The 7,742-nt window shown below is 42.2% G+C and overlaps 1 protein-coding gene across 6 annotated transcripts in view; it reads left to right on the plus strand.

Annotated features, from left to right (window-relative positions):
* MEIS2 (Meis homeobox 2) overlaps positions 1 to 2,569 on the plus strand; it is a 218,708-nt gene extending 216,139 nt beyond the window's left edge. For 4 of the 6 annotated variants that reach the window (XM_023230268.3, XM_023230266.3, XM_023230269.3 and 1 more), the window contains one exon: positions 1 to 2,569. This exon is cut by the window's left edge and continues 678 nt beyond it. The gene's annotated coding sequence lies outside the window, so the exon portion shown is untranslated. The other 2 variants (XM_023230271.2, XM_023230272.2) reach the window with 1 other exon arrangement.
* Positions 2,570 to 7,742: the final 5,173 nt, after the last annotated feature.

Raw genomic sequence — 7,742 nt, forward strand, 5'->3', positions numbered from 1 at the left:
TTTGGTTCATCAGTGAATTCACTATCCAGGAGAGACTGTGGTATATATTTTAAACCTGTTGGGCCAATGAGAAAAGAACCACACTGGAGATCATGATGAACGTTTGGCTGAACCTCATCACTCGAACTCCAGCTTCAAGAATGTGTTTTCATGCCCGGCCTTTGTTCCTCCATAAATGTGTCCTTTAGTTTCAAACAGATCTTTATAGTTCGTGCTTCATAAGCCAATTCTTATTATTATTTTTGGGGGACTCTTCTTCAAAGAGCTTGCCAATGAAGATTTAAAGACAGAGCAGGAGCTTCTTCCAGGAGTTCTGAGCCTTGGTTGTGGACACAACAATCTTAAGTTGGGCAGCTTTCCTCAACACAAAAAAAGTTATTAATGGTCATTGAACCATAACTAGGACTTTATCAGAAACTCAAAGCTTGGGGGATAAAAAGGAGCAAGAGAATACTGTAACAAACTTCGTACAGAGTTCGGTCTATTAATTGTTTCATGTTAGATATTCTATGTGTTTACCTCAATTGAAAAAAAAGAATGTTTTTGCTAGTATCAGATCTGCTGTGGAATTGGTATTGTATGTCCATGAATTCTTCTTTTCTCAGCACGTGTTCCTCACTAGAAGAAAATGCTGTTACCTTTAAGCTTTGTCAAATTTACATGAAAATACTTGTAAGAGGACTGTGACGTTATGTTAAAAAAAAAAAAAAAAGGTGTTAAGTCACAAAATGCGGTAATAAATATTTCATTTTTGATTTTTTTGTTAGGCTTTTGCGTTTTTAATGGTTTGAGAACCAGGCTGCACAATGCCGACTCTTTACAGTGTTAAAAGTAGGTGATGATGTTTCCCCCCAGCAAGTTGAGTATATTTTAAACTTATCAATAATTTGTAAGGTAATCATCTGTAGCCTTTGAATGTCTATTTGGCCTATAAGTTCCACCAGCAGAAAACTTCTAAAGGTACGAAACTCTGTGTATATAATGAGCCAGGTTGAAAGATCCCCTTGAACATGCTCAACCTCCTTTTTAGATGCATGACGTTAAAAAATATATACTTTCAGATAAGCCATGGTCATCCTCTGCCAGAATAAAGGACTTTTCAGGTTAATTTTACAACGTAAGAAATAATGTCTGTGCTCAAAGGTAATTTATCTGCCTGTGTTTTTCCTCTGCCTGTCTTACTACAATACTGTTGGATATGTAAATGAAAATTTACATATGGGTGTTCATAGCTAAGTAAACAACTTCTATGGAGTTTGAAATTTTGACTTTAAAAGATTAATCGTTAATATTTTATAAATTATATTGCGGTGTATTTTTATTTCAGACACCTCCATGTGCAGGGATGCTAGGGTGATGATTTGATCACTCAACTTAAATTTTTCTCTGAAAACAAAACAAAATGGACGGTGTAATGCCATTTTCAAAAGTTTATGCAACATTCCTGGAAATTTATACCATTAGCTTATTGAGACTGCGCAAACAATGTCTGCTAAAGTGTGCAAAAAGAGTGAGGCATGTCCCCTCAATTTTCAAATGAATATACTATCCTGGAATTTTGTACCTCTTCAATTTTGAATCTTTGTTTAGAAAGAATAATATCGTAAACTTTAGCTAGATATGTGATGTCAACCGGCTAGGGAAATAATTCACTATCTCTGCAAACTTAAACTTGGAAGAAATCCATAGTTATATTTATTTGGGACTCTTCCATCTTTCCATTTCAGACAGCATTTATGGAAGTTCTATATAAATGACCAAGGAAATAAACTTTTATTGTTTTGTATCATATTTAGTTAGGTAGAATTTTTACACATACATTTATCAGTTTCAGTGGTGTGTTGCTGTTTAAACATAGAAATAATGCTTCTGACACAAACTAAATAGAGAAATTCTGTGCCACTTGGAAAAGAGACATAGCTTCCCTCTCATTTTTGCTATTCTATTTTACATGAAGTCTTTTTGTAAATTTTAAATATTTGCCTACTTTTACTTTAAATGCTTTTGTGTAAACTCTGAAAATTCCCCATAAATCAACTCTCACATCAGGTGAGGAAAAAACTTTTTTTTCTTTCCACTCAGTAAATGCTGAAGGGTTTACTTGGTAATTGGCTCATGTTTAGGATGTGTTTTCTGAAATTATTAAGTTATCTCAAAGTTTAGAGACCAGAGCGCTCAATCCTTGGTTTTAATGAATAAAGTCATCTCATGCTTAGTTTATTCGTCAAACCCACGTCCTATCATGTTAACTTTAACCTTCTTAAATATTTGGAGATGAATGATAATTGTAATATTTGTTTGCATTACCTTGCTCTCCCCCACCCCCAACCCTATGATAAGACAGAGAAGTGATAGATTTGTCTAATTTTTATAATGCTTTTTTTACACCACCCCGGAAGGCACTTGCTCCTATCTCGGGTTTACTATTTAGTGTAAAGAGTTCCGATTTGGGTATATTTAAGAAAGACTCAGCTGTCAAAAGCAAAGAAACTGGGAATGGTGTTTTGACAACCATATAGTGTTAAAGGAAATACTGCAGTCTGAATAAAATTGCTTATGTTCTCCAAAACAAGAGTAATATAAAAACACTTTTTTATTTATATGAAAAAGCAAAAGCAGAAATAAATTCCAAAGGTTTCCCTTTCTTTAAGAAATTCTGAGAGAACTGCAGTCGCCATCTGTTAAGGGTTGGGAATTGAGCAAGAAGCCACATTTTAAACGAAAAAGAGAGAAAAGACCAGGAAAGTCTGTGTCTTCCGTCCACCCCTCCTCTCTCCCACCCCCTAGGTCAGCACCCCTCACGCCCCCAGCTCTCACCCTCGTTAGAGTCCACCGGGATCCTCCTGCCTCCTCACCCCCTCCCGCCCCCGCGGGCCTGTTAACCCGGAGCAGATTTGGGAAGGGAAATGTGGCTAATATCTCTAGCAGCTGTCAAACGAGGGACCTTCCTTCAAAGGGACTGGACAGGGATCCTCCACAAGTTCTCCATTAGTCTAGCACGCCAGCAATTTGATAAGGAGCCTGGACCTCCGCTACAAGTTGCCACTCAGTTAGAAAGTCCGGTGTCCGGGTGTCTGGATGCGCGGAGTGGCCCCAGCTTCGCCGGCCGCAGCCCCCGCCGCCCACCCAGCGGGCTTGGTGCGGACGCGCGTCCTGGAGCCTGGGAGGAGGCAGGACAGAGGTTTGGGCCGCGGTGGCAGCGGGGCGTGCAGACGGCTACCCTGGCCCTCACCTGGCCTTCCTGAGGCGTGTGTTAGAGTTAGACCAACGTATTGCAAACTATGGGGGCAGCGGCAGGGCCCGTATCCCAGTTACAGCTGCAGTCATCAACTCTGGGCGTCGCGCGCCAGGGCGGGCCCCCTCCCTCCGGGCCCGGGCCGGGAGAAGGTGCCGCGCGGGGGAAATGCTGGTCTGATGGGGGAGGCCGGTCGGATTGTGATGAGAATGGAGACCGTCGGGGCAGTGTTTGAAGGGAGGTTTTAATATTAATAGTTTCGGTGTAGAGACAGAAGGGAGATTGCGTCTACGGCTCCTCCGGGCAGACTCTGGGTGACAAGCATGATGGATGATCCGGCAGAGCCCAACAGCTCCTCCCCCCCAGCCCCAACAGTGTCAAAGCTACTTTAGTTGAAGCTTTAGAAATAAAATAAACAGCATCGCCACCCCCCTTACTCTTAGCACACCTCCACCCTCACCCCCCGCTTTCCGACATCGATTTATGGATCATTATGAATCAATTACTGCTCTCAATACCTTCCCATTGGCTTAAATAAAACAGTCGAAAAGATGAAAACGCGGGGTTCGGTGGAGATTTTTTTCCCCTGACAAGAACAATCGCAAAATCCATTATCTCATAATCAGAGGCGCTGGGTGAGGAGGTGAAGAGAAAGGACCGGGTCACCCAGTAAATAACTGGGGGGACTGTAGGAAGGGGGGTGTCGCCCAGATGCTGCCTTTGTGTTCTTTCCGATGGGTTCGGTTGGTTTGTTGTTTGTTTGGGGTTTGGGGAGCGGGATAAACTCGCGTGAGAATTAGATGCCTACAAGTTTCGTGACCTAATTATTTAACTCCTTTGGAGAGACCCCTTTGAATGCGTGTCTCGGCGAACATCAGATGTTGTTGGTAGTGAGGTCACACATGGGAAAAGGTGTGGAGGAATGGGGTCCGTCTGGAGGGCGGATTTTCACTTTGTTGTGAGCAACTGTGCGCGGGAGGGTTGGCCGCCGGGTGGGGAGACCGTCCCTCTCCCCTCGCCCCCCGCCGCTGGCTGTTTTTGTCGTTGGAACTGGTTTGGATCTGGGGCTGGCCGTCCCCTTTCGCCCCCACCCCCACCTCGGCCGCCCGAGGCTTTTCTTCCCTCTCCTGCCTCTTCCGCGGCGGGGCTCGAGGTTCTCTAGGTGTTTCTATGACTACATTGTGTGTGTGGGAGGGTCAGACGTGGGGGTTGCCCGCGAGAGGGCCGTTCCTGGGCGATCATTTATCAATGTCACCCACATAATGATTCTCTCTGCAGCCTCCTATTGATGAGGATAATTACATTAGCTCAGAGTGACTGATCAATGAAAAACCACCACACAAAAACTTCTTTACTCCTCTATAATACCAAAAACCGATACAGAAATAACATAGAAAGCCTGATTTTCTTTCCCTTCCCTGTCCACCAATGGATTCTGCCCCCTCTGACACCCCCTCCCCGCCACCCCCCCAAAAAAGGACGGAGGAGTAAAGTAAGAAAATAGATCCAGGTTTGTTTCGTTTAAAGGAGGATGCAATTCTGTTCGTGAATGTATTTTCTCTAAATGTTGGCCTCATCCCTCCTTTGGTAGAGACTATCAACGGATTTGCTAATGTGAGTTGCTTTCAGACTAGTCTGTGGTTTTTCTTTTTATTTCTTTCCTCCCCTTTGGGCATTTTTTTTTTTTTTTTTTCTGCTTCAAAAAAGGAGATAATTCTTTCTACAATTATCTGGTAAAAGAAATTCCTCTAGGTCCTCTTTTTAAAAAGCATTTGCCTAAGTCGGGTTATCTTTTGTCTTTATCACTTCATAAAGTAGAGCAATTAAAGATGTGATGTTGCATGGGCAGAAAGGGTGGATCCATTATACGGCGACATAATACGCTATATTCTAGCATGAAAGTTTGAAGCTAAATTACGATTTCGCTTTTTCTAGACTAAAAAATCAATATTTTCTCAATTAAAGCGAATTTTAATGCTTTACTTGCTAGTTGTTAAAGGCGCTGTAAATTTTATTGTAATGCTTCTTGACTTCGGAGTAGATGCGGGAGACGGGATGATTCTCGTGGTCTTTTTCCTCTCGGGGAACCTAGCCCAGGAACATCCCATAGTTTCATATCAAATTGAAGCAACAAAGGTAAGATGCGTTCTGAGAGGGACGGGGCAAAAGGTGCAGAGCCCGCCAAGGAAGCCCACCAGCACCAGAGGCCATTGTCTTGTATATTTTCACCTCTCTGTGTCCTGCCTCCTGAAAGTGACAGAGGTGTCCATTTTACTCTAATCTTTCTCAAAGGGGAGCACGTTCGACTCACATCTGCTCTTTAATGGTCAGAAAAGGAGTTGCATTTGGGGAGCATTCTAAACCCTTCCCAGGGTCCCCCCCCCCCCCCGTTCTCTTCCTTCTCCTTTTTTAACCAAACGCTAACTCGGAACTGGCTCTTTCACCAATTTGGCCATATTTTATGTGTTCTGGCTTCTATACCAGAAATCATTCGCCACCCTCAGGAGCATGCCCTGTTCACAGACGTTTTCTCCTTTCACAAGTCCCACCTAGTAAAAGTTCCCGCAGAGAATTAACTGTGGTGTGTTAATAGCCCAGGTCTGCTACTGCTCTCTTCTGCAAAGCTGAAATCTGGTAAGGAGGAATATGGCATTGAACTGATGCTCGGAGCTGTTCAAGGTCAGCAGAAGCCCAAAGACTTGAGAATTCTAAGGCCCAGTGACTTGATGGGAAGCAAGGAAGTGAAACTTGCAGAAAGTAAGGCAGAGAGGGGGAGAAGAAAATGAGGCCAGGAGGGAACATAATGAGAGAAGAATAGGACAAGGCAGAAAAATGAGCCTTTGGGACCTCTTTATAATTTAAAAAGAAATAATAATGAAGGGAGATTGAATATCTGAGGCTTGCTATTACATTTTTTTTTTGAGGCCAATATCCGTTTAAGAACAAACCCTCAGAGATGCCAGGAAGGGCCTGGGTTTCCAAATGGAACTACTCACAAAGTTCCTTTTGCAGTTCCTTCTTCTGTTAATTTGCTGGGAATGAGAAGACTAGGGAAAAGACGATGTGTGTGGTGTACCAAGGGCTTAAGTAAGAGTATGATGGGAAGGGGCACCTAGATATAATGAGGCTGCTGTTTTAAGCTGAATAGAAAAGAGGAGAAGAAAGAAAAAGCCACACAACACCACAATACACTTTAAAATAATTCTCACCCACCTGTCTTCCTTTTTCTCTAACCACACACTACATTGAATAGTACACATAGGTGGGGGAAATTTCTAGTTCATCACCTTCTGTCTGTAGACCCACCAACGGAGCCCCCTTCCCTTGGATTCCTGACATGTAAGCCTAGACCATGGCCTTTTTATCAAGTGAGTGGGGCTTTGTTAATGTATTTGTACTTTTCTGCTTTCAGACTAAGTTTCTCGCTTTGGAGGAGGGAGGAGATGCAAGAAAGGAGGGGGAGGGGAGCAGAACACAAAGACTTTATCTAGTTCTCACCAAGCAGGTTTCAAAATAGGAACTTAATGGGAAGAAAGACGAAAGAATTAAAAAAAAAAAAAAATAAGAGGGGCGTGAGAACTGTTTATTACAATTTTACTTGTCTGGAAGAGAGGTGATTCTGTGGATATTTTTCCCTTTGAGGATCCTGTTTTCCTCTTATTGAAACATTTTCAAATTTTAATCCTTTAGCAGACAAAACCTCAATATAAATATGACATGGGCCACTGGCAAAAAAACGAACTTAAACTCAGTGCTCAGAGGGGAGGAGGTGTGGGGAGGAGAAAGCCCTTTCTGATTAATAACTAGCAGGGTAATGTTGAGGGCTTTTTCTGCCCGATTGCCTTTTTGAATTAGAGCCGATTTCTTCACACTTCAATAGTGCCTGTCTCCTTTAAAATGACTGGCAGATTTGTTTCTCTTTTTTTTTTCTCTCCCTGAGACTTAATGATGTAAATTTTCTAATTAGTTGAATCATATTGCTTAAAGGCCTAATATTTACCGTGTAAGAAATGATCATCCAGATTTGGACCTCTTGAAATATTCTAAGAAATAACATTTGGCTTTTAAGTTGAGGGATGAAGAGGAGAAAGCTGTATTACGGGAAGCTGTTTAGAGAAGAGAAGGCATAAACCCGGCAACATGTTAAATTAATAGTTGAAGTTGAGCTGGGCTCACACCCCAAGTCCGCTTTTATTTTTCAATCAGCGAAGATTTAATTGGCAGCCCTCAGGCTGGGCGATCTGATATTTTCTCATTAGTTTCCCATCACTAATCTTGAGTGTTAGATTGGCTTAAAGGTTGTCAACATTTGACCAATTTTATTTAAGGAAAAAAAAAAAAAATCATGCATTATGGCTCCTGGACGTGAGATCTGCAAATAAATCCTGCTTGGATCAGCGGAACTAACAGGCGAAAAAAATGTTGACTATTCATCGTCGCATTTAATAAGTTGCATTAATGTATATTTCAAGGCTAGAGAGAGAGATGATGTATGTGATGCGTAGAT

Source organism: Piliocolobus tephrosceles, chromosome 6 (assembly GCF_002776525.5).
Source record: "Piliocolobus tephrosceles isolate RC106 chromosome 6, ASM277652v3, whole genome shotgun sequence".
NCBI classification, from domain to species: domain Eukaryota; kingdom Metazoa; phylum Chordata; class Mammalia; order Primates; family Cercopithecidae; genus Piliocolobus; species Piliocolobus tephrosceles.